The sequence below is a fragment of the Equus caballus genome, chromosome 22, assembly GCF_041296265.1.
Source record: "Equus caballus isolate H_3958 breed thoroughbred chromosome 22, TB-T2T, whole genome shotgun sequence".
In the NCBI taxonomy this organism is placed as follows: Eukaryota; Metazoa; Chordata; class Mammalia; order Perissodactyla; family Equidae; genus Equus; species Equus caballus.
In genome coordinates, this window is record NC_091705.1 from 47,416,621 (window position 1) to 47,444,053 (window position 27,433).

The 27,433-nt window shown below is 47.8% G+C and overlaps 1 long non-coding RNA gene across 2 annotated transcripts in view; it reads left to right on the forward strand.

Moving 5' to 3' along the window:
• Window positions 1–657: 657 nt before the first annotated feature.
• LOC138920157 (uncharacterized) overlaps window positions 658–27,433 on the forward strand; it is a 37,930-nt gene continuing 11,154 nt past the window's right edge. Inside the window, exons 1-3 of one of the 2 annotated variants that reach the window (XR_011430877.1) lie at window positions 658–837; window positions 8,042–8,197; window positions 25,123–25,219. This is a non-coding gene — a long non-coding RNA (uncharacterized lncRNA). The remainder of the gene's footprint in view (window positions 838–8,041; window positions 8,198–25,122; window positions 25,220–27,433) is intronic. The other variant, XR_011430876.1, reaches the window with a different exon arrangement.

Below are 27,433 nucleotides of genomic sequence, written 5' to 3' on the forward strand. Positions count from 1 at the left end.
CTGTCTAACTGAGAGTGTTCAGGAGCCAGGAGCAGCCAGCTATGCACAGCTTACACTTAGAGTTGCTTTCCTTAGGGACAAGACAACTAGTGTTTACCACCAGCCTGCGATTTGAGAAAAGGAGAAAAGGTGCAAAAGGTTGCAGAAAAGGCCCTTAGATTTGACCAGCATCATGATTTGACAAAAACCCAGCTCCAAATGGGGAAAGCACCCACTGCCTGCTAAAATGTCTGGGGCTGTTATTATCAGTAAGAATGCATTTACTTATATCTAATGTTTATTGCATGATTATTAATTCCCATTTACTGTGTTAGGCGTTTTATGTACATTTTTTATTGACCCCTCACTATATCCCACAAGCTGCATGGGTACCATCCTTGCCCCGGGTTCACGGACTGAATGTGGGGTCTCAGCCAGGTGAATTTCTCAAGGCCTCAGAGCGACAGGTTGGGGGAGCCAGTGCATAAACCCCGACAGTGGAGCCTGTGTGGCCCCAGTCATCGTACTATTCTTGAGGATTTTCACTGACTTTAAAAAATGCTCCTCTGCTTCTGTTGTGACATGAGATTCATCCAGGCCTGTAGATACTGCCGATTCTGCTGCATTTCCTGAGTCTTAATCACAGATGTCAACGCTGCCCGTCAGTGCCCTTCCCCCACCTCTGTGCCTGCAGCTGCTCCCGGGCCTGTGGAGTCCTGCCCTCCCATGGTGTGGTCACCACTGGTTCTGGGGTCACTCGGGATGTGAATTCCTTGGGAACTGCATCCACAGAACCGGAAGGGAGAGCCCTGGGGTCCCAGCTAGCAAGAAGTCATCGAAAGAACTTGGGATTTGGAGGTGAGCTCTGAATCTTGGTCCTGGTGCCAAATGCTTGCTGATGAAAAGCATCGGCTGGACTCCCTTATGCAATTTTAAAAACGGAATCCAAACGCAGGGCTCTGCTAGTCCCTCCGGGTTCTGGAGGTCGGAACACATAGCAGTTTTGAGCATAAGCTTCTGAGTCAGGCAGAGCCAAATTCATCGTCTGGTTCCCTGACTTACAAGCTGAGACCTCCCTGGGCCTCACTCAGATTGTTCCACTGCAAATTGGTCTCACGGGACAAATGAAGTCCTGCACCTGTGGCCCTCAGCACAGAGCCTGCGATGACAAGCGTCCACAGATAGCAGTGGTTATTGTAGCCGCTGCTGCTGTTACTATTGTTATTGTGAATTTGCTGTTCTGCAAATGGCTTCCTTTGTCCCATTCCTTTAGCGCCAGGTGCCTTTGGTCCACCAGCCGCCCTTCAGCAAGCGCTGTTCAAGGGTTCCCGAAGTTGCAGGCAGCCCTCATTCTCCTCGGTTCACTTTCAATTGCCTTTTAATGGGAGAGAGATAAAGTGAAATTACAGCCTTGGGTAGCTGCTTGCTTGGGAGGCTGGGAACAGCCCGGCCCTTTGCATCATATACTATGGCTGCATTTACAATCCCCAGAGCAAAGGGACAGATCGCAAATCACATCATTTATTGCTGCTGCTAGCTCAGCGAGGAGAAAATTCCCGAGGGGCGAGAGGCGGAGGCTCTGGCTGTGAGCGTAACACTTTGGTCCCACGGCTCCTGAGGACCAAACTGGGCACACCAGCGATATTGGCTTATGAGAGCAGTAAACGACAGCCAACACACTGTGTGTGTGTGTGTGTGTAATTGTATATATTCTGCTCATCATCAGTGTGCATGATAGAGAAGCTTTCTGACCAAGAGTCTGCAAAAATACAACACAGTTGGTAAAACAAAGAAAATGATTGAAAGTGCATGAAGAGCCCCAGGCCTCCTGCCTTATCTGAGACCTTGAGGGCTCCGCTAGTTTGCTTTTAGAGGAAGATCCTGGGAGAAGCTGAAAGGCAAAACCTGTTCCCCTCTGACCCCAGAAGGCCTGAATCAGGAGGCACCTGGCTCTGTTCTCTTAGGTACCATCTGGGCATCGGGGCACGGATGGATCTCAGAGCCTTTGCAGACCAGCCTGGCCTGTTCATTAAAGTCTCCCTATTGCCCAGCAGGGGTCTCGGGACAGCGCACGGTGTGGTTGCTGTAGAATATATTTACTACATAATTTTTGTGAGCCACTGGTGAGCAGCTGATGTGTTCAGAATTCAGAAGATTTTATGCGTCCCTTTACTCCCTCCCTTTATGTTGTAGTTGTTTTATATATTGCATCTAAATGCTCTGGAAACCCGTCAGAAGTTATCACTGTTATTTCCCAACCTTAAACATATTTTTAAAAACCCAAGAGGAGAACAATTGTGGATTCTATTTGCTCAGAAACTCACCATTTCTGATGCTTCCCCTTCATTCCTGAGGTCTGGAGTTTCCTTCTGTTTGAAGAACTTTCTTTAGCTTCTCTAGTAGTGAAGATCTGTTCCTAATAAATTCTCCTGGTTTTCCTTCATCTGAGAGCATCTTTTTTTTGTTTTTTTTTAAAGATTGGCACCTGGGCTAACAACTGTTGCCAATCTTTTTTTTTTCTGCTTTATCTCCCCAACCCCCCCCTGTACACAGTTGTATATCTTAGTTGCAGGTCCTTCTAGTTGTGGGATGTGGGACGCCACCTCAACGTGGCCTGACGAGCGGTGCCATGTCCACGCTCGGGATCTGAACCCTGGGCCGCCGCAGTGGAGAGCGTGAACTTAACCACTCGGCCACGGAGCCGGCCCCATGAGAACGTCTTTATTTTGCCTTTTATCCTGAAGGATGTTTTCTCTGGATGTCGACTTCTGGTTGACCGTTCTTTCCTGTCAGCCCTTTGAAAATGGTGTGCCACTTCCTCTGGCCTCCACAATTCCTGACGAGTAAACTGGTGTCCTTCAGACACTGTCCCCTGCAGGTCATACATCGTTCTTCCCCAGATGTTTCAAGATTTTTTTCATTCACTTTAGTTTTCAGTAGTTTGACTACAATGTGTCGGAATGTGGATTTCTTTGGGTGTCTTGCATTTGGAATTTGCTGAAATTCCAGATTTTCTATAAATCTGTAGGTTTATGTTTTTTGCCAAATTTTCATCCAGTATTTCATCAAATAATTTTTCAGCCCTGCACTCTTTCTCCTCTCTTTCTGGGACTCCGATGACATTACTATTAAAACTTTTGCTATTGTCCCACAGGTCTTGGAGGCTCTTTTCAGTTTTTTAACTTGTTTTTTCTCTCTGTTGTCCAGATTAGATAATTTCTGTTTATCTTCAACTTCACTGACACTGATTTTTCCTTCTGTCTTCTCTTATTCTGCTTTTGAGCCCATTTAGTGAGTTTTTTATTCCAGTTATTGTATTTTTTTTCAGTTTTATAATTTCGATTTGGTTTTCTTTACATTTTCTATTTATTTTTTGAGATTTTTCTCATTTTCTATTCATTCGAAAAATGTTTGTGATTGCTTTTTTTGAGCATTTTTATGATAATTGCTTTAAAGTCTTGGTCATAAAATTCCAGCATCTATGCCATCTTGGTTTTGGCGTCTGTTGATGACTTTTTCCTATGTGTGTTAAGATTTTCTTGATTCTTTCTAAGCTGAGTCATTCTGGATTGTATCCTGGACATTTTGATTATTATGTTATGAGACTCTAAGTCTTGTTTATGGAGACTTATGGAGAATGTTGACATTTTTATTTTAGCAGACAGTTGAACTGGTTAGGTTCAGGCCACAAATTCCAACTCACCTGTGGGTTGGCCTTCCAATGGTCATCTCAGTTTTCAAAGTCTTGACACGCTTCTGAGATCTGTCCCTTGTGTGTGACACCCAGAGGCCAGTGGCTGATAGATTAGTTGGTATGTGGTTTCGGATCTGGTCCTCCTCTGTGTGACTGGAATTCATTAACGGCTTTATGGGGTTGCTTCCCCAGCTCCTCCCTCTCTGTGGTCTCCGTGGGGCTTTCTGGCTCCCTGAGGATCTTCTTTCCCATCTTCCATCCAGAAAGCTGGGGCTTCACTTACCCAACTCTTCGATGCTCTTCTGTGACTGCGCCCACCCTGGGTCCAAGTGCTGGAGGGCAGAGAGAGGAAAGTAAACCACAGGGGTTCACACCACACTCTTGGGACCCCAGCTCCCCGTCTAGAAAGGAAGACTCTCCTCCCTCAGGATTTTGGCACTTTGGGGCCCCTGATGCTGCCACGGCTGATTGCTTGGGCGCTGAGGGAGTGGAGAAAAGACAAACAAGGAGGGGGATTTCTGCACAATCTGAGCCTGAGGAGTCCCCTTTCCCATTCCTCAAGCCAGAACAAAAGCCCGCCTCTTGGGTTCTCAATGTCTGAGTCCTGGTGCCCACGTCTGGGTCTCAGGCTTTGCTGAGATCAGGCTGAGGATTCTGAAGGAACAGATGGGCAGCTAACTGCCAGTCAGGGGTACTTCAAATTCTGGTCACCTGGGATTTTCCTACTCCTGTGTGCTCTCCAGAGTCCTCAGAGGCAATGTCGTCTAGGATTTATAGCTGCATTCAGTGGGAGAGACAGGGTGGAGTGACCTTTCTCTGTCTTACCTGGAACCAGAATCGGATTCAATTTTAAATGCAAAACTTATACATGCTCAATGTAAAGTAAATGACATGGAAGCATATAGAGTAAAAGGGGAAAAAGAGCTCCTCTCTTCCCCATCCCACCCCCTAAACGTCAAGACTGTTGATGTTTTAGTGTGTTTAGTTTTCCAGATCCTTCTCTCATGCACACTGTGGCATCTAGTGCCAATTCCAGCACCAGAAAGTTTTCTGGTCCAGGCTCCCCAGAACTTTGGTAACTTACTTAGCTTCACCAAGTCTCGATTACCACTGATGGAAAGTGGGACTCACGATCCCTGCCTTCAGGGAAGTTTTGAGGGTGAAACGAGCTAAGTAAGGCATATAGGATTCCCAGTGCAGACCTTGGTGTGTAGTAAGTGCCAGAAATGGCTATATTATATGATGTATATAAAACGTAGGGATATGTTTGAATATCACTCAATATGATAAAACCATAGATAGCTGCTTTGCTTTTCCTCTGATTTGTCTGGATGTCTCTCTGTGTTAGTAGATATAGATTTATATTATTCTTTGTGATGGCTCCATGCGACATTGCCGTATAGACACATACTGCCTTATTTTCTCTCCTTCCTTGGAAACCCCGTTTCCTTAGGATCTTGCCCTCCATTTTCCCTCTGACGATGAGGAGCGGCCTGCCATCCTCTTGCATGTTACCAGGCTCTTCCATAAACAGCAGTAAATTGTGATGGAGCCGCAGGAGACAACAGCCCCAACAGCTCCCAAGGGAGAAGTAGCCACTTTCTGTCTTAATTCACCGAGGTCCCTGGCTGACCCTGTCTGGACTTGAGGTGAGGGATTCATTCAAGTGCAGATTAAGGGCTCCAAGATTTGTGCATTACATAAACCACAGGGCCGGTATTGATCGCTTTCCTTCCAAGAGCGTAGCGCATCGGCTTTTTTCCTGGACCAGAAACGGCTCCCTATGGAGTGTTCTCGTTCGTTCCAGGAGGAGTGCTGAGGTCTCGGGACGGCTTTTCCAGGGCAGTGCCTCCCCAAGTGAGGAGCACTTACCACCAGGAGGACGTTCAGAGACTCAGCATTAAATACTGCCTCACACAGAAACAGTTCTGTCTTTGAGTCTCTCAGTCTTTCTGAGAGCAGCAGGAAGCGTCTCCGTTGGGGCGATGCCATCTTTACCAGCTCTCCATCCTTGTTACTTTCCCATTGTTAACAGGGAGAACAGACCCTGGGGCCCAGAGTCCAACAGGCCATAGTATCTAGGCAGAATCTAATAATATTCATTTATTTTCATAGTGTTTATTTTTTACTATTGCTTTCTATGTGTGGCAAGTTTCACTTTTATTTAGACTTGAAAAGTGAGATAATTCGAAGAAAAACATTAAACAGTGTGGCACAGGTTATTTGTGGATTTGGTATAATTCACAGGGTTTCCTAGACTCTTCGAGTTTGGGAAACATTGGACTCAGGTGTGAAGGACCAGTGGCAGACCTTCCTGAGTGCAGGCTGGGAAGAGGGAAGGGACACCTACGTGCAAATGGGTGCAAGAATGTTGTCCAGAGCAAAGTGGGAAAACTCCACCAGTTTTATATATTTGCTGGGAATTGGCCCTTCCTTCGGGCTCCGGGCTATCTGCGAGGTGGGCCAGGCCAGGCAGGCAGGTGGACGGGGAAGCAGACGTGTCAACAGCCCACTGGCTGCGCTGTGCTCCTGCACACAGGCTTGACAGGGGAGGAATGCACACACCTTTGCAGCAGCCGTCTGTTCTCTTCTTCCATCTGGCATCCATCCCCGCCTTCAGGAAGGCCAGCCTCTGTTTTATCTTTGGGAACATCCCTTTTCCTCTTCCTCCGCATGGTGCACACAGGACCCAGGTCTGGAAAGTTTGCATATTCTAAACTCTTGGCCTCAGTGATTGATTCAAGGCTGGGCTTGTTACCCAAGACAGCCCAATAAGGATGAATCTGGAGGCTGGCTTCCTGCCGGGTTGCTGAACTGGTGTCGGGCAGGCACGGAGTTCCTGTGAACAGAGGGTCCTGAGAGAGAAGCGACCACCCAGGAAAGTGGAGCTGAGAGAAGGAGGGAGGCTTGGTCCCAGTGATGCCATTTGAGCATCTGCGTCCAGCCAGGACTGGACTTTCATTTGCACGAGCCCCTAAGTCCCTCCTTTCCCATTTTCTAATTTCTGAAACGTGTTTGAGTCAGATCTTTGTTATGTGCACTCAAAGGGTCCTAATAAACCTCTTTAGTTACCTGAAAAGTTTGTGCTTCGAATTGCTATCATCACGGCAAAATCGTCACGGAAACAGGCATTGGAGATGGGCCGTGGGCTCAAATCGCAGCTTAGCCATGTATGGGCTGCGTGACTTTGAGCAAGTCCTTTCACTGGGTCAAGGTGAAATGCAAGAATCCGTGCAGAACTCTTAGTAAAATGCTGGTTCAGAAGTCCTCCGTCATCGTGAGCTGCTGATAATACTGCCGGTGATTTAAATATACTCGGGATTATAATGAAATATTTATCACCTACAAAGTTGGATGCTGTTTCACTCCCTCCCCTATGGTAAAGGGTGTGTGTACATGCGTGCTGTGGGAGTGGGCTTGGAATTATGACTGCCACCAACTCCAGGGTGACTTTGATGAGCCTAAGGCTGCAGCGACTGTTCAAGGGTGGAAAAATGCCCCTAGTGGTCTTCTTTGAGTGACACTCAGGGCTGTGGTGGGCCCCTGGGGAGCCAAAGCTCTATCTCTCTCCATTTAGCTGTGATCACGTGGAGCCCAGATCCTGCAGCCGCTCTTGTCGCTCATGGAGGCTAGCCTGCAGGTTAACTGGATGCTCAGAGCGGGGCCAAGGCCAGAACGACCACAAAGCAATCAAGTGTCCTGGTTATGCCGGGCTGGAGCCTTCCTCACACTGCTCGATGTATCAGCAGATCAAACTTCTCAAAAGAATTCATCCTTCAGCTGTTTTCTCACTCAAGTGTCCCCTGGCTTGGCAGCCTTGCTGTAAAACGTCTGTTTAATATTCCATTTGTAGGACGTGTAGCTCCAAATTCATGCTCACCAAGCTCCTTGTCAAGAGTAACTTCAGGTGAAAAGGAAGCAGAGAGAGCCGCTGATCAAATGTCCTCTGCTGTCACCGGGCAGAGAGCCATTTGGCATCAGCATCCCTACGTGGGTCCCTATACAGGGCTCCTCTGTGTCGCTCCGAAGACTCTGAAACTAAAATCGAATCTGTGGCTCCAGGGAGCCCCACTGCTCCAATCCTGCCCCAAGTCCAGGCTCCCGTTTGTCTGCAGCCCCTGGGACTTGTGGTCTAGACAGGCTAAGGGGCGGCTGTCTGTGAAAGCAGACTGATGCATCGGATTACATGGGCTGTTAACTTCTGCTAAAAAAATAAAATAAATTATTTACCTGTCGCTGCTCTGAGACACCATCGCAAACCAGTTGTTGACACCTCTTGTGTTCACCTTGGAGAGGGCGAGGAGTGAAGCGTGGACTGTGGCGCACTTAATAGATTGCTGTGCATTTACTGTGCCGCTTGTTACCCAGCCCAAGAGCCGTGTCCGAGTGCTGCAGCGTTCCTAAGTGATGAGCGGCCACAAGGACCACGTCCGTGCTGCAGTTCGTTAAGACGGCTCGACCTCTGGGGAGAGGAGAAAGGAAAGGACCAGCAGTTGTGGACTGCTTGAGTTTCCCGGCGAGCAGGTAGGCAAGATCGTGGGCGGCGGCTCACAGCCATGGCATAACATGACGTTGCCTCACCTGGTGAGGAAGTCACCCGTTTCAGCTCTTCCTTGACCCGATGACGTCACGTAAGACGTCTCCACTGGTGCTGGATGGGCACCTCTCACACAGACCGAGTGGGCCTGAGCTGGCAGCTTCTGCAGGTGACTGGGCCGGGAAGTTGACGACAGTTTGGTTGTGTTTCATTTTTCCTTAAGGTTATGTCTAGTTAAGAAGAGTGGTGCTAGTTTTCCATTTCCAGGAGTGAATGGTCTTTGGAATTTACAACTTACTTCCTTTTAACATATTACTTCTCTGTTTATTTTTGGCTAGATAAGACACTCAGCCAGCTCAAAAGTAAGTTTACATAAAAAAGGTGCATATTGAAAATTATGCCTCCCAGCCCTGTGTCCCAGCACCTGGCCCCCACCCACGTGTCATCATCTCTCTTACTTCTGCGCAGCCTTCCAAGGGTTTATGCAAATACAGCCTGGTGTGAGTCTGCCTTCTCCCCAGCACCGTTTTCTGCACAAATGGCAGCACACTTTCTTTACAGCCCTGTATCCTTTTGTGCATAACAACTTACCCTGGTGAGCTTTCCGTATCCGTATATTTCCCCATTCGTTGTTCCGTTGCATGGAATTCCAGTGTATGGATGCCCCTAGTTCATTTAACCATCCCCTCCCGATGGCCAGGTAAGTTACTTCTGATCCCTTGTGTTAGACACAGAGCAACTGGGAACAACTTCACTTTCATCAGTCCTACACGTGCGAGCGCACTGAGGAAGCGGCCTTGCTGGCCTTGAGGGTCAGAGAGAACACTAATGTGTAATCTTGACCACATTGCCAAATTATCTTCCCGAAGGGGGTTACAATTTTTTTCTTAAAATTGTTTTATTAATTACTGATTACAGAGACGATACGAAGCAGACAATACTGTAGGTGATGTGTGGATGTGATGGAATCTGTGATGCTGGTACGTGACTGCATCTGGGAAGGACTAACGGACACTCTCATTAGCCTCAGAATTACTCAGCTGGGGGACGTCTGGGGTGGGGGGACTTTGAGTGCCAGTTCCTGCTCCTCTCAATGGGACCCTGGCCTGGTGGGAAGGGTCTCAGGCACTCAGGCGGGATTGCCAAGTTCCAGGGGACTTCTGTTTCCTGCCTGTCCTGTCTGAGGCTGGCTGTTTCATTTTTCTTGGATTCCATAAGATTCCTCATAATAAGCTCCTTTTGGAGCCAGGTTGAGTGGGCTTCTTTTCCTTATAAACCAAGTCACCCTGAGACGCCCGCCACACCTGCTCAGGGGAGCAACCTGATTAGGTGATGTGAGAAGTTCCCGTCGCATCCGCTGCTTCTGGTCACATTTGAAAAGTTAAAAATCCACAGTTTGTCTTTGTTCCTTTTTGGAAAGAAACCACCTTGGCAAAGTTTCTGCTTTTTGTACCCACTTTTGTGACCAGCTCCTAATAGTGAGTATTGACAATTTCTTCTTGTAGTCAGAGGGGTGAAAGGACTTTTTCATTCAAAAATCACAAAACAGATTTATGTTGGAAACAGTGAGAACTTTGTTGGTTCTGGCAGAACATGTCAGAGAAGCAGGGAGAGTGAACCCCTCTGTTTGGCCGGGTTGTAGAAGTTAACACATTGGTCTCCAGGGGAGGAAAAGGTCTTTTCTTCATGTTGGCAATTTGTTTTCAACAAAAGAGTGCCTTTTTCTTTTCTTTTTTTTTTTTCTTTTAATAAAGGAAGGATATAGTTAGTTGACCAGGGATTAGCTGGGGATTAAGGGCTGGTTGACTTTGCAATATTTCTACCTGCCTGCTGTGCATAAACTTGAATTAACAATGGTAAATAATCAAAAGTGTATTAAAATATGAGTAGGCCGCAGAGGGACAGCCCGGAGTCTGTCTGTCTGTTGGACTGAGCCCTGGGGCCTCACTTGGCCTCCCTGGAACTCTGTGGTTCTGAATTTATAATTTCTATTGGTCTGGGGGCTTCTGCGAGGGCCCAGGACTGCTCCAGGCTCATTGCAAATAGTCATGGTTTGGGGCAATTTTCCTTAATGGTGAAGTTGATTAAGAATCCAGGTTCTATTTAATTGCCAGCCTTGTTTATCGTCAGCTGTACGGTTATCGGCAGAGACACATTGAAACGACACAAAGGATGGTGGAGTCGGAGCCAGGAAGAAGGCCAGAGCCTGGCCATGACCATCGTGACCACATGACAAAAGATGTAACCCGCAGGGGACGATTCCTGCCACGATCGCTTTTCACGTGCTTAGTTAAATTTAACTCAAAAGGCTGGGAGGACCATTTGATTAATTCTGTATCTTGGCGGAAATCAGAGCGCCTGAGAAGATCAAGGATTCAGAATTCTTCTGGGGGAAAAGACATCAGGCACATGGCACAAAGAAACCTCCTTTCTGTTTGTCAGAGGAGGACACAATTGTGCCACTGCCTGCTGGAAGAAGTTTACAAACATTCGCAAGTTGTCAGAAATAATTAGTCTAAAATTGTTTCCTAAACCATGGAAGGAAACTGTACGTGCCTTGTTGAGATCAAAGGGCTTCTGTTACCTTCTTGTTAATCCAAATGAAATTCTTTTGAACATAAACTCTTGGAATTATGGGTGGTTTCTGTTGAACTTTGATGGCACGGGGAGGGCAGCAGAAGGATTTAGACGGCGGAGTCAGATAGGAGGCTGGGAGGAATATCCAGAGAAACTAGGATGGGTCTGGAACAGTAGTGATGCTCGGTGCCGACAGACACAGGAGTTTTTCACTGAAAGCTCAGGCCCTGCGTTACTTCTGGAATTGCAGCTGGTGATGCTAGAATCCGCAGTCTTGACTTTGGAAGGTGGGAGTGAACCTGTACCCCCGCACTGCTACACATGAAGTCAGAGCAGGGCTGTGAGCTCCTCAGCCCCAGTTGCCATCCCAGCACGGCCACCTCTCAGAAGTAGATCCTGGACAAGCCAGTTCACCTCTGTGGCTCAGTCCACTCGTCTCTAAAGTGTGGATCAGAGCCGCATCTGCCTCCTTGGCAAGAGGGAAGTGAGGCCTTGCAGGAGAGGCTCAGCTTAGTGCCCTCCCCCCGCCCAGAATAAGCTCTGGGTCATGGCAGCTCTAACATTTAGTGCTGCACTCACTATTAGTGAGGGGAACTAGCAGACATCTACTGAGGGCTTGGTCTGTGCCAGGTGCTAGGAGATGCCCTGGGAACTAACTCAGAACCCAAGACGTGTGATTTCTCTTCTTAAAGGGAGGTCAGATACGAGGCCAGCTCACTGCACCTGCCGGGCTTCCTCCTGTGTGAAAGGCGCCCTAGGGGTGAGCCATGCAGCAGCCTGATAAACTGCTCCGATGACATCGCTGGAGAGGCACATACCTGAGCACACGGTGGGACTGCAGGGCTTCAGGGAAGCCTCAACGGGAGCCCAGTTTGAAAGACCAGTAGGTGGAAGCGGGGTGAGATGGTAAAGATTTGGCAGTCGAGAGGAAGCGGACGTAATGGAGCCAGACAATCAGAGTTTTCTCTTTCTCTCTTTCTGTGTATACACACACATAACATCTGTTTTCGGTGATCTAGCCATCCTTTTTGGTGATGGTTGTTACTATGTCATCAGCGATTTGATGTCTGGCGACCCGGACCCTTCCCTATCCTTGGAGTTACTTTCCCTCCCTCTCGCTATCTCCCATCCACCTTCTCTGGATTATTCCAGTTGCTGGTCCCAAAAAAGTAACGTGGACCCTCTGCAATGTGCCTCTTTCTTGCCTCTCTCACCCCATGCTTATCCCCTTGGCTCCTTGCTGGAAGGGCAGGTGGCCTCACGACACAGTGACAGCCGCCCTGACAGAGCTGTGGCCTGGTGGCAGCAGGAACGTACAGACAAGGGCCAAGCTCTTAGCCATGCAGACAGGGCAATGACATGTGTGGGGATGCTGTTGGATCCCTTCAAGGGACTCCCGAAATTCAGACACATATACAGTCCTGAAAAACCTCGTGTTGTGTGAAATCATGCACTAAAAAACAAATGAAACAAAACAATTGAAAACAAAACAGGGCTGTGGGTAGAAAGGGTTGGGGCAGATGGCTCAGTGCCCATGGAACTTTGTAGCCAGAGTGCTCGCAGAAAAATGGTGATTGCAATAAAAACACTAACCCTGTTCGATCTAGTATCACGCGGGCACAGAATCCTTCAGGCCTTAAAACTCCCAACCTGTGTTCCCTTCTTTGAGATGTAGGTCCTGGAGGGTGTTCACTTTGAATAGAGATGATTTTAACTATGAAAATTAAAAGCAACGGCAGAGTGCGTCTTTATGTATTAATCCATTATTTTAAAGCAGAGATAAATGACTGCAGCTTCTTCTTGTGCACGTGCAAATTCTCCAGGTAGCTTGTCGAGCGGGGAGTGGAATGGCTCTTGAAGATGCTAAAGCAGCCGCTCCTTGCATTAAAGGAAGGCATTTCTACAGATTTTAAGCATTTCTTTAGTTGATCAGACTCTCTTCTCAGGTGGGAGGAAGCTTGCCCTGACCGCGTCAAACCCCGAATATGATGGGAGAAACCGTGAGCGTGAACCGCAGAGGTCCACGTCACAGTCTCGTCGTTCCTCTAACAATCGTGTGAGTGAGTTCTCACCAAGCAGCCCACTTGGCTGCCGGATCCCCCCTTGGTTGACCCTCACGATGAACCCAGGCTGCACGTGCATGTGGAATCCGCGAGGTCACACAGGCCGGGCTGGGCGTCACTGTGCTCCGCTGAATGCTCTGCTGCCCTGGCTTGAGGTTCTCAACACCGTTTGAACGAGGGCCCACAGTTTCGTTTTGTACAAGCTGAACCTGCATCCAGTCTGTCCCGCCGTGCCTTGCTGGTGGGGTCGCTTGGCTTTGTCTCTTGTCGTGCGTCAAATGGGGTGTGGGAGAGTGTGTGGGGGTGACCTGAAGGGTTTGGTGCAATCTTCCTTCGGCACAGAGTTGACAGTAGGTAGGTGGTGGAGTGTTGCAAAGACTGTCCCTCTTCAGGGACGCCAGTGAAACAGGGGAGCTGGGCTGAAGCAGGCTCCTCATGCTGTCTCCCCACAAGCCCAAACCAGTCTACTGCCGAGACAGCTGGATGCTGCCGCCTGACCCCGGGTGAGTCTCACTGCCCTGCCTGCTCCCGCCTCCAGAGCCCCTTGCTCCGCCTCCATGATCTTTTCTTGGACTCCTTCTGAGGGGTCTCCCCAGACCAACTCAGTCCTTCTCCCATCCACTATCAACACTGCAGCCAGAGGGTTCCCTCGGTGGTGCAAATATGATCACAAAGGCGTTACATTTTCCTTAGGAGAAATGACGAAATGTTGAACGTGGTTTGTAAGGCCCAGCCTGCTGTGCCTCGCCAAGCTTGCGTCTCTCTCCCTAACTCGCCATGCACCTTTTAGTTTCTCCAAGTCTCATTCCTTATTTGGCTCAAGGCCCTCACATGTGTGAGTCCCTCTGCTGGGTGGACCCGTGTCCTTGACAACCCTTGTCCCATCTCAGGCTTCACCTGACACTGCACCCCTTCCGGAAGCCTCTGTGGTCCCATGAGATGTGTGAGCCTGGCACACGTGGCAAAATGCCCTGCCTCTCTCCAGCGATCCTGATGTCTGTCTTCCCCGCTGGGGTCCAGGATGACGGGCCATCGCTGACACAGTCAACGCTGCTTCCTCAGTTCTTGGCACATAGCTCCTCAGTAAATATTTACTCCTTCACAGAGAGATGAGGGCTTGAGAGCTCAGTAAGCGAGAGGGGATCCACTATGTCTCGTAAACATTCAATTCTGACATAAAAGGCACATTCAAGACATATGATGGCAATTATGTGAAAATGGGCAGGAAAAGTGGCGCCCCAACTCCCTGGGGGATACTGAGATGGAAATCAGCCTCTCTGGGCCTATCAACATCAGCACTGAATGTGAATTCTTGGTGCCCGAGATGGCCATCACATGCATTCTTGAATCTTCCGGAGCCAGTCCTCAGCCAGTGGAGAATCTGCACAAGGAGCTGCTGGTTAGGAGCCGCAGATATGCGTCTCACAGTGTTTATTTAATGCAAGAGTCACAGAGTTAGTTATGGCCAAATGCCTCGACAAATCATGCACTCTGGAACTTAAAATGCCTTGTCCTTTTTTCAGTGTAAAAGCAATACATCCTCATTAGAGTTCTGCAGGATTTGAATTTTTATGTATTCTGCAAAAGCGAAAGCCCCTCTATTTCATCCCCCAAATTCTCCAGCAACTTTTTTCTCTTTTGATACATGCTAACATCTTCTCATTAACTTATTTTGCAAAAATGAGGTCAAAGAAAAACATTCTTATACGGCTTGCTTCTTTCTACTTGACGACAAATCGTGGATCCCTTGCTATGAAAGTACGTATCAACCTCATTCTGTTCAACTTCTCTCTTGTTCCGAACAATGTAATGGCCATAGTTTATTTATTTAGTCAGTCCTGTATTGATGGAGATTTGGTTGCTTCCAATTTTTCACTATTACAAACCATGCTGCAAAGACCAATTTTTTAAAAAATATGTCCCTGCATAATTGGATGACGGTTTCTGTGGGATAAATTCCTTCCCAGAAATAGAGTTCATGGGGCAAATGGCAAGGATATTTTAAATATTAATCGACATTGCCAAATTGCCACCCACAAAAAGGTTGTGAAAAATGTGCACTCTTAATGATCTGTGAGAACTTATACCAGAGAAGATGCTTTTGGGTGGAAGTGACAGAAAACACAACTCAAAATGTTTTAAACAAATAAAAATGTATAGGATTGTGTGATGGAGAAGTTTGCTGTAAGGGCTTAACAGATGTTATCAGAGCCCCGTTGTTTCTAGCTCCTGGCTCAGCTCTACTGTCTGCATTGTGTTTGCTTTATTTTCAAACATGTTCTCTCCTCATGGTCACAGGAAGGCTGCCAGTGGCAACTGGGCTACATGTTCCAAGGTCCATCAAGAGAATAGAGCCTCCAAGCATAAGCCCCAGGAGTCACTCTGATTGGGCACCCACTCTGATTTGGGTCACACGCTCACTCCTGAACCCATCAGTGTGGCCAGGGCAACGTGAGGTAGGAGTTGGTTTAGCACAGGGTCACACATTCTAGCCCTAGGGCTGGATGTGGTCTCTACTCACACCTTGTGGAGGAGAATAGTAGACAGGACTGGCTTCACGGGTGTGTGGCCTGGGCCCGCCCCATGCTCAGAAGGAGTCCCGTGCTTTGCTTAATGCTCTGCTGCTGCCATCTTGAAATTCTTAACAATTGCTGAACAAGGGGCCCCACATTTACATTTTGCACTGGGACCTGCAAATCGTGTAGCTAGTCAGAGATGAAAACTGGGGCTGTTTCTAGAAAAAGGAGGAATAAAGCTGAGTTGACAAAATATAAAAGTCCATTGCAATGGGCCGTGCTAGCTAATATGATTCAGACTGAAGTTCTCCTTGAATGATTTTGTCACTCGCCGACTCTAACCCTTTGTCCTGGGTATGAGGTGGCGGGGCTGGGCTGGGTGGTCTCCAGGGGGTTCCAGATCTGCTGTTCTCTGATTGACGATGGCTGTGCCCTCAGGCTGTGACAATTAATCTGTACCTTGCACCAAGTTGACGGACATGCTGATATTCTTAAATATAAGTTGCCTCAATTGTATTGGTATTAAAAAGTGGCAGTGAATTAAAAGGAAAAAAACCCCTCAATTACAAGAACAAGAAAACCGAATTGATAGGGCCCAGCTTTATTCGGCGCTTAGCAACCACCAGTGCTATCATCAACTTCCAGTAAGAAAATCCTAAGGTTTAGGGCGACGCTTTTTGAAGACTTTTGTAAATTGGTAACAGCTTGGTGTAGTGGATTAGACATATTTTCTTAGTCTGCTTTCTTTTCACAAGTAACCCAATTATTTTCCTCTAATTGAGGAGCAAAGCAGACACAGTGGCATCTATGTATTTCTGATGTGCTTTTTCCCTTTTCATCCTTATAAATGGTCCCATCCATACATTTCAGTGACAATTATACTATACAGACCATCTTCCAAGAAAGTCACAAACAGTTAATTTAGCTATCGATATGCAAATATATTCTCTTGTAAAAAGAAAAAAGAAAAAGAAATGGCAGCATTCCAGGTGAGGGCAAAGTGTTTTCTGACCAACTCTCCCCTCATCCCTCTCCCTATCACTCATTCTCAGTCCTTGCCCCTGTTCAGAGGTAACTGCTTTTATCAGTTCTGTGTCTCCTTCTAGAATGTTCTATGCATTTAGAGGTCTATCTATTGATATATCAATACCCGCAGAAAATATCTAAAACTGTTTTGTTCTGTTTTGACACAAAAATCATTGTAATGTACATCTCTTGACTTTTTTAGCTCAACATAACTTGGTTAGTTTTCCATATGTAGACCCACTTCCTCCTCTTTTTTTTTTGGTGAGGAAGATTGGCCCTGAGCGAACATCTGTGTCAATCTTCCTCTACTTTGTATGTGAGACCTCGCCTCAGCATGGCTTGATGAGCAGTGTGTGGGTCTGTGCCTGGGATCTGAACTGCAAGCCACGGGCTGCTGAAGTGGGGCACACAAACTTAACCACTACGCCACCGGCTGGCCCCCCACCTCCTCCTTTTTAACTGCAGGAGAGTTTGTGCTGTAGAAATATCCTACATCTCATATAGCCTCTTTGGGCCTTAAAGTTGATTTACGGTTTTTCCTATTTCACAAAAAGTGCTGCAATGAACATCCTGGCAGTTCTTTGAGGGCACTGTATTTGTCCAGCATGGACACTGAGGAATGTTGGGAGGCCACAGAGTATGGCAGTTTGGGGTCCCCGTGAAGTAGACTAAGCTGGCTGACTGGGGGCGGTTCTCAGCAGCCACACCTCTGGGGAACTGGAGGCAGTGCGGTAGAGGAGGGGTCTGGGGTGTGATGAAGCTGCACCAAGGCCTCAGTGGCCCCGTGGTTGGGGGGTATGCTCTGGAGCAGGGGTGACTCTTTGGCATTGTTCCAAGCTGGGACCACGGGGCTTGTACCCCACATCAATTGGTCACAGGATGTGGGCTGCCTTGGGGAGGGGCGTGACTTTGCTGGTCCTCAGCAAACCCAGGAATGGGGAAAGCAGGGGTGTTTTGGGGGGCCTGGTTGTGTTGGTCAGCCAGGAACAGTCCGGGCAGCCTGAGGACCAGAGGTCGGGCATGAAGGATGGGGTGTGGGCAGAGCCGCCCAGGCCTACGTATGGGTCCCCACATTTAAAGAACAAAGCAAGGGGCCGCCCTGAGGCTGAATGGTTAAGTTTGTGTGCTCAGCTTGGGTGGTCCAAGGTTTCGCCGGTTCAGATCCTGGGTCATCAGGCCATGCTGAGGCAGCGTCCCACATAGCACAACCAGAGGCACTCACAACTAGAATATATAACTATGTACTGGGGGGACTTTGGGGAGAAAAAGGGGAAAAAAAAGATTGTCACAGATGTTAGCGCAGGTGCCAATCTTTAAAAAAAGAACAAGGCGCGATCCCCTTCAATGGGTCAGGGACTGTCGGTGGGTGTGGTTAGGAGAGAAAGGATTGCTGATTTCAAAGGGAGAAGATGCTGCCTGGGAACCTGAGGCAAAGTGTGGCATCCAGGACAAGTGCCACCAACTTGCAGTTTTTTAGCCATTTCCCCAAACAGCCTTGATTTGCAGCTGCTTAGACTACTTCATTCTATACCGCAGACGAGGGTAGCTTAACTGCATTGTTTTCCCCCTCAGTGCAAACGGCTTCTGAGGTGATCGCGGGGGCTCAGGCACCTCTGCGGACGCCTCTGCCGGGGGCTTCTTTGGGAGCTGGGGAGACTCCACGTGCAGATTGTCACCCTTACCACATGCTGCACTCCGGCGGCCGCATCGGTTGTAAGAACTTGAATAAATTGGCGTTTGATAACTTATTTTTACACAATAAATTTTATTAAACATAAATGGGAATCATTAGCTGAAACACTTAATTAAAACCATGGCCAAATTAGATAAATGCTAAGAAGAGTTCTCTAAATTTATTGCCCTATGATCTATAGGCTCGCTCAGTAATATACTCCCAGAAACCTCCTTAATGAAGCTATTAAGTGCATAAATATCATATGTGCCAAATGGCAAAATTTAGTGATGATCTAACCCAATTTACCTGCTAAGTAAATAAACCCTTCTGAAAGAAGCCACTAATTTATGCTGATGACAACCGCAGGCCGAAATCCCTCACCTGCCTGAAAACAGACCTTTTAAAAGAAGTAATTTATTGCACCCAGAGGCTAGGAAGTGGGAGCGCTCACCACCACTAAGCCGTTGGCTTTGAACTTTTCTTGCTCTATTTCTTGAACTTTCTTTCTTGCAAATGCAGAGCATGCACCATGGGCCACAGACGCATCCAGGCTTTAGTTTGCTGTGCTACTTGATGTGGAGTCTGGTGGAAGCTCCTTCTCTGCTCACAAGGTTGGGTGAGCTCTGGGCTGACTTGGCACCTGGACCGGCTGTGGTTTGGCAGGCCCAGGAGGGCTGCAGGTGTGTGCAGTCTGAAGGTGTGGCCTTGAAGGCACCCAGCCTCCCCTTCGCCTCCCACCCTTAGAACCTCGCTCCTTTGAGCTGTCAGACCTTCACTGCCAACAGATAGTTGGATCTCGTGCTCTCCTTCAGGAGCTGAGCTAACGAGATTGTCATGTAATGAGCCCATGATGGTGGCGCACAGTGGGCGCCGTGGGACTCGACCCTCCTTCCCGTGTTGAACTCAGTTGACCTCACCTACTGCTCTTGCCCTTGCTCGCTGCGCCAACTGCACCAGCACCCTGCCTTTCCCCACACCTGGAGGGCCTTATCTCCTCCGCCCCCCAGTAACCAGGTGTCTGCTTCCTCCCCTGCCGATGCCCAGGCTGCCAGCTCACCTTCCCTCCTCGCCATGTCTAGACAGGACTCTGCCTCTGTCATCCCTCACTCTGGCTTTTGCTTGTTTCATAGTGCTTGTCATCATGCGACATATTTTAAATTTATCTGTTTATCGTCTGTCTCCCCTCCGGTGATGTAAACGCCAGTGAAGCCGGGGGTGGAGGAGGGGAGCAGCTCCCTGTTTTTGTTCTCTGTGAATCCCTATCACCTAATTCAGTGCCTGGCACGTGGTAGGTGCTCACCAACTTTTTAAATAAATAAATCAATGAATGAATAATAAGCAGCAGCTGCTTGGAGCCCATACTGTGTTAGGATAAGAACTACGCCTGCCCCTAAAACAGTTACCGTCTAGTGGGGATCTGAAATGAGGTGCACAAGCCTGTTCAAAAAAGCTGGTTGAGTCCTCTCATGGCAAGTGCAGGGTGTGGAAGCAGGCCCAGGAAGCACGTCTGCCCTAGTGTGGGGAGTGGGAAAGGCCCCCAGAGAGGTGAATGGAAGCTGAGTCCAGAAGGGGAGTCAGCCAGGTGAACTGGCTGCAGAGGTGACTGGACGAAGGATGCTGGGCTGGAGGCTTGGCCCTGGAGGTACATACATCCATGTAGGTAGGGACAGCAGCCTCGGGGAGGCGTAATCACCCTGAGAATGGGTGCAGAGAGGGGAACAGACCAGCGACACGCATGGGGCTGAGGAAGAGCAGCCCTGAAAGAGAGGAGCAACAGCTCCCAGGGGCAGGATGGAGCCCAGGAGAGGGTGAGTCCAGCTGCAGGGAGGGAGCCAGCCACGGGCTGTGTCACCAAGTCAGCCGTTGCTCTGTGGCCAGGAAGGTCAGAAGTGTGGCTGATGGCCTGAACACAAGGCTGTCATGGCAACTGGTGGGTCCTGGTCAAACCGCAGTGAAGACAAGAGTGTTAGAAGGAGAAGAGAGACGCGAGGGTAGACACCCTTCTGGAGGTTTAACAAGTGGGTCTTGTAACCGTAACTCTCCATTTACCAAGGACGAATACGGAGCCCAAAGTCGCCCCAGTGGACCCAGGTCTGCGTGGCTTCAGAGCGTGGGTGGGGGTCATTCTGATTGTGGGTCCCAAGTGTGGACGTTTTTGGAGATGTTTTCAGCTGGCCCAGGGACTTGGCACCAAGTGACACTACCCATGTGCAGAGGAGTCCTGGCCTTTCCAACTGTCGGTCCTGAACACAGAGAGCAGAGAGCCTCCTATGGCGCTGGCCTGTCTGAGCTGCCTCGCTCCCACCTGCCAATCTTCCTTTGCCACAAATACAGAAGCCCCTGCGGAAGGCAGCTTCTGCTAGACGCATCACTTTGCTGGGCTTTCTTTGAACTGATCGTTCTAAGATCAGCTTATGTCGCAGGCCAGAGACGCCTGTTTTTACTTAAGGTAGTGACATCAAGTTTCTTTCAAAAATGTGTTCAGTAAGAAAGTGAGTCAGTTGAATAAAAAATAAAAAGCTCAGTAAATTAGGGAGTGTTAACTGCTGAGTAGTCTGGAGAGATGGCCAGGGTCGGGTAGGTGGTACAGGTTGGGACACCTGGGGCCATATCATACCACAAAGATGACCCAACTTCACTGGGTTCCAGTGAAGGAGTGTTTTGTGACAATGGATGGGGACAGTCTATTTACCTTCTACTGGGTTGAATAGTGTCTCCCCAAAATTCATGTCCACTAGGAACCTCAGAATGTGACCTTATTTGGAAATAGGATCTTTGCAGATGTAATTAATTAAGATGACATTATACTGGATTAGGGAGGATCCTAAGCCAATCACTATGGTCCTCGTAAGAGGGAAATTTGGACACAGAGATGGACATACAGAGAAGAAGCCCGTGTGATGACAGAAGGAGAGATTGGAGTGACACCGCTGCAAGCCACACAATGCCGAGGGTCGCGGCCCCACCGAAGCTGGGAGAGGCCAGGGGGCTTCACTGAGTCTTTGGAGGAAGATGGCATGACTGCCAACTCCTTGATTTCAGGCTCCCCGCCTCCAGAACTGTGAGAGGGTGCATTTCTGTAGCTTTAAGCCATGTAGTTTGTAACAATTTGTTATGTCGCCACAGGAAACCTGGACGACCACTTTCGAAAACTTGGTTAATAGGTGATAAATTAACAATTAGAAAAATGGCCTCAGATGGTGTCTTGAGCATTTTGATTTTCATAAAATAGCTTTCTTGTGGTTTTTACCCTGGGTAGATCCTTCTGAAAGCATATGGTAAAAACGCAAGATTCTGACCCAAACCAGAGAGTCTTCAAAATATTAAGCATATTATATCTTTAAAAAAAAGAGAAGACTAACAACTATTGCATGAAAAATAGCTTTTTGTCAATCTATATTATTATTTCCAATAAATTTAATGACGTCAAAGTTGGTGGGACAGGTGGCCAGGCTTGGAATAATGACCCTTCTGGACATATCCTTGTCTTGTTCTCATTTACAGACTTAGAGGCATAAAAGCATATTTTCATAAAACCAGTGCTTCCATATGAAAGCAGATTCATCATTCAGATCCATCATTAATTTCCCAACGACGTTCTCACTGGCCATAAAAAAGACTTAAAGCTCTTTATGAAAATTTTATTCCAGAGAAAATGGTCTTGGAACATGGTTTGCAGCGACCTCCTTTAACCTCTGGTTCCCTGTGTTATTATTATTAAGTAATAATGTCACTTCCTGCCAACATCATTCTTCCGTCTTTGTACTTCAGAAACCAAGCAATGCCTTTTGGAGTGGAGGACAAGGCAGCACTCAGTCATCGCCTCCTTGTGCTCCCGGCCGGCCCCAGGACGCCTGCTTCGATGGCAGTCTTACATCATCTTTTACGAGTACATCAACTTATTTGCAATTAAGTTTAGATTGTCTAATAAAACCTGGTGACATTTTAGCTTGCAGTTTATGTCCCAGTAAAAGGCTCCAAATGTTATTGCCATAAGAATCCATGTGACAACCCAACATAAACCTTTTATTTCAAGCTGGACAGCTGACTGTGCGTTTAGAAACGGTAGGGCAGGGAGATGGAGGGACGGGGGCCGTGACTGTTGACGATTCCTGAGGGCGTCATTCTCACTGTGAAGCTCCCCTTCTGGAGCTCAAAAATGGTCAGCTGTTTCTTGCTTTCTCTTTGTCTCTTTCTTATTTATTTATCTGAGATGTACCTTCTTAGATTTTTCAGCGTGCAATCGCAGGTTTTTGATTACAGGCACAATGTCGAGAGCCGCTCCCTAGAACGTATTCCTCCTGCACAACTGACACTTTATACCCATTGAACAGCAACTCCCATTTCTCCCTCCTGCCAGCCCTGCAGCAACCAATGTGCTCTCTGCTTCTAGGAGTTCGCCTATGTTAGATACGTCGAGTAAGTGGAATCATGCAGTATTTGGCTTCTCTTATCACAGTCTTCCAGGTTCACCCATGTCATTTCATATGGCAGGATTTTCTTCTTTTTGAAGGCTGAATAATATTCCATTGTATATACCGCATTTTCTTTATCCATGCATCCATCGAAAAACACTAGGTCATTTCCATATCTCGGCTGTTGTGAATAATGTTACAGTGAACAAGGGGATGCAGATAGCTCTTCACATCCTGATTTCAGCTCTTCTGGAGGAACACCCAGAAGGGGATTGCTGGGTGAGAATGGGTCGAGATGCCTCTGGTCATGGGTTTTGGGTTGGGCAATAGATGTGAGAGCTGAAGAGACCTCAGAGGGAGTCAGCCTTGCTGGCGGGATTGTTTCTGGTCCTCAGGAAATTAGGCCTTGAACTCAGCTCAGGAAAAGTAACTTCATTACAGTCCTACAGACGCTAAATAAGCGTCTTGCTCAGAGGTTCTCAGCCAGGGGTGCTTTTCTCCCCAGGGACGTCTGTCTGCAGACATTTTGGTTATCACACCTGGGGGTCAGTGCTGCAGGCTTCTAGAGGGCGGGAGCCATGGAGCTGCTAAACATGCCACAATGCACAAGACAGCCGCAGCACAGAGAAGGATCCAGTCCAAAATGTTAGCAGTCACTTTAGTGGAGAAACCCCGAGCTAACTGAATCGTCTGACTAAACAAAGCTGTGACTTCCCAAAGCGACTGCTGGACGGTCCTTGTCTTTGCTCTCTGAATCATGATGTTGTTCAGCTCTTGAAAGAGAGAGGCCTGCTCTGAATGAAAACACCGGGTGAGGTTGGGGGCCGGCTGGCCTGTCTCCCACCCCCACCTGAGGCAGGAGCTCAGTGAAGAGCAGCACCGGGAGAGCACATGGTGTTTGTAGGAGAGAGCAGACACAAGAACAGAATATGCAGCCAGAGATCTGGGAAGGGAGAAAAGAGCCCCAGTGATCGGTTTCGGTTTTCTATGGAAAGCAATGCACTTTTGAAGCAGCAACCTCATTTTCAAGTAGAAAGCACATCCTATGAGGAAAAAAAGTGCCCGGTGCATTTGGAAAGGGTTTTCCAGAAGCCCTCAGGATTTATGACCCCAAACTATGCTAACGGGTGCTCCCGACGAACCTCTGGGTATAATGTGGATGAAGCGTGGAATATTCCATGACTCTTACGTCTTAAAAGCTTACAGAATCCAGAAATGAAACCAGCTCATGCATAAAATATCCGCTCTCAGAGCCTGGTCATTTCCATGCTTGCCCTTGTGTGGGGATCTGGGTTATAAAGCATTGCGGTTAGACCCGAAAATCCTCCACCGCGTGGAGAGAGGCCCCTCTATTCATAGCTCTCCTCACGGTGACTTACAGCGTCTGCATTAATCTCGGTGTGAATTCTGAGCTCCCAAACGCCTAAGGAGGTATGCTAAACCCTTTTCCCTGTGGCATTCTTCCAGACGGAATTTAAGAGACACCAGAGGACGGCACATTTATACTGAGTTTGCAGTTTCCTAAACACGAAGAAGACGAACGGCTCTCAGTTAAGGAACACGGGTCAGATAGGAGCTTGAAATTGCATATTTGAGCTGACACCGGAGAGAAATACTCAGAGCGCCTCCAAGAAGTTTGCTGCATCTCTAAGCTTCGAAAGACCCTCTGATTAGAAATAGATTGAGGTCAGAGAGGGGGTCCTATTGGAATTAATGAGAAAGCCAAATGCCCAGAGCGCTAGCTGCCACACTGCGCAGCCGACCCCGGGTTTTGGGGGCGGTTTGGAGACCCCCTTCCCAGGGTGGAGGCAGCGGCTGGGTCCGTCCCTTCCCTCCTCTCCTCTTCTGTCTGGTGATTTGAGATCCCAAGTAAGATTTTTGAGAGAAAATGACTCTGCTGTTAATTCAAGTGTGTGTGTGTGTGTGGGGGGGACTTGTAGTGAAAAGACTGAAGTGAACTATTTAAAAAGAAAAAATCACTTTGTTTACTCTTAATGCTGAAGAGTCTTGGAGAGCGGAGAGTAAATGGACCACATTGGCAAACAGACGTTGGTCAAAATCTACACGTCCCTTCACTACCCTTCACTAGTCCCCTGACTATAACGCTGCTGAGTCATGGTTTCCTCACCTTTAGTGGGGGGCGCTGATTCATACCTTCCAGGGCACTTTGAGGATCTCATCCAGATAGTTATATGGTTATCTTATATAGAGAGACAACAATCTGTATAATAGTATCCAGAGCTCACGTGGGCTGCTGCAGGAGGGTGTGGACAATGGTCCTGCTTAAACACACACAGGAGGTGGGGTGATGGATGGCAAGTGAGTGGAGGTCTTGGTTCCCCACCTTGAGTTCGGTTGGCCTTCCTAAGCCCCAAATCATTCAGAGTTCTTTGATAGCAAGCAACAGAAACCAGCTCTGGCTATTTTAAGCAATAAAGGAACTTACTGGAAGGCTGTTGGGTGGCTGGTGCATAGTGTGGATAGGAACACTGGAGAATCAGGCTCAAGGGCAGGAAAGAAACCAGGTGAGCCCCTTTGAAACGCAGAACTGAGCTGAGAGTTTCGTTGGCATTACCACTGGAGTTGAGCCGATGGCATTTGGTTTTATTGTTCTTTCTTTCCTAACCTGTTTTCCTACAGCTTTGTCTGGGTCACCAGCCTGTTCCTTATGGGAGGGCAGAGCATCTTCACTGAGATGCCCTAAACATGAGCACAGGGAGAACAGTGACGCCCCCAGGTAAGTCCAGATGCTGGGAGCCAAAATGCTAAGTGTCCACTGTGGCTCATGTGACTCGAGCCTCCGTCCCCCCACCACCTGCCCAATGCTGTCCTCCTGTCTTAGGTTTCCTTAGTTAAGCTGCCACCTCTGCCAGCTGGATAAGAAGTTACTGTCAGTTCCAAGTCAGCTGACCCAGGTTGTTTATCTGAAGTCAGGATTTTGCAGAAGCATCGGCTGCCGCCACAAATATTCCTGTCACCAGGCAGGCAGCAAGTGGCATATGCTACCGTCTTAGGGAGTTTGAGAGTCTTTCTAATGATGCACTCCAAAACTTGGTCTTGGAGCTCAAAGTTTCCAAGTTAACTAACAACCAGAGTCCCCAGAAATAACATGGGCAAACATTGATTTCCAGTGCCTTCCATAGGCAGGTCCTTGACGCGTGAGTTCGGATGAACGCTGAATAAATTATCGGTCAGTGTTATCTCACGCAAATGCTGGGCTCCGCCTTCGTTCCCCTGTGCAGTGACAGTGAAAGAGTCTTTAGATTTGTTTCAAAAGTATCTCATCCTGTGAGATGATATGAAGAAATCTAGAAAAAAAAGAGACTAATACAGGCATATCAGCTAATTTAAAAAAAAAACCTTGCAAAACTAAGAGAAGCAAACAGCCTCTGAGTTTCAGGCTTATGAAATATTTATTCAGTAGCAAAGACACTGAAGTCAGAAATGAACTTTGCAAAGTAATTACTTTTGATCCCAGCAAAATGCATTCAAAGGCCTTCAGGTAAACATCATCTCTGATAGGTGGGAGGTGAATTGTAAAGCAACGTTGTACTTTTAAAGGAAACAAGCAATGAATCAAAGCAAGCAACTTGTCCAGGTGCCTGTCGAAAAGTGTTCCTGCGTGAAATTTTCTGGGTGACGCTCCTTGAGAGCTGCCGGGGATGTGAGCAGGAGAAGAGGAGATGTGATCAAACGGCAAATGAGGAAAGCCACAGGCAGCAGGACCGGAGAGGAGCGTCCCCCTTAAAGAAACTTTAAATAATGCACAAGGATTTAAAAATAGAGGATGTGCCACTAATTTTGATAAAGATCTTTAAAATGACATTATAATGAAAATACACTCAAACTAGGCCTCTCCTGGGAAAATGTCACTAGTTATGTTACATTTGTTTTCCGTTTTGTTCCAGTGCTTTTGTGAAAATAGCTTTATCTTCAATTCTCCCGGAGTGGAAGAATGAAGTTTCAGGAGAGGGAGCATTGTTTTTGGTTTTAAATGAATTCTCTAGGGAGAGTTCACTCTGTGTGAAGCGCACAAGCTTTTCCAAGGACTGAATTTACCGGCATGCTGTTTCCAGGGGCCGCTGTTCGCCTGTATTCTCGCATCTTCAGATTTTAATCCTCTGTCAAAATAGGCCAGGGTCCACTCCCAAGCTGATTAAGTGTAAGAAGTAACACCACTGACCAAAGACCCTGTAAAAAATGACCCCAGTTCCAAGTTAATATTTGGCTCCTCCTGGGTCCACACAGGCCTGGCTGGAGATGATCTGATGACCTCCGAGGATGGAAGCTTGTCTTAGGGCTGTTCTCATCTAGCGCGGGCAGCCGCCCCTTCAGGAGGGGAGACACACCGTCACCACTTCATTCCCCAGGGACGCCGATGTCGGGGCTCATGGAAACAGGTCCCCTTCTGTGAGGGCTGTTATGAGAAGAGAGTGTTTTATAAATGCCTCAGATAGGAAAAAGAGAGCAGGAAAATTTGATTCTGTCTCTTTCCTTTCATAAAAACCTAAAACGGTTTCTTATAACCCAAATGTCATTTCTGAAACGCTGTTCCTGGAACCCTCCTATTGAAATCTGGGGACACTATTTGAAAAGAAAAGAAAAGAGATCCGCCCCCCGGCCCAGTGGTGAAGATCACCCACTGGCTTTGGCTGCCCAGGGTTCCTGGGTTGGGATCCTGGTCAGGGAACTACACACCACTCATCAGGCCATGTGGTGGCAGCGTCCCACATAGAAGAATTAGAATGACCTACAACTAGGAGATACAGCTATGTACTGGGGCTTTGGGGAGAAAAAAGAAATGAAAAAAAAGAAAGAAAAATCTCCCTTCTCCTCCCTGGCTCATAAGTAGAAGTAAAATTCCATGAACAATTTTTGAAAGAAAAGCTTGGAATTGGTTTTCTCCCCTGTTGGATTACAGAGCAGCAGGGCAGGTGAGCAAAGATTCAGA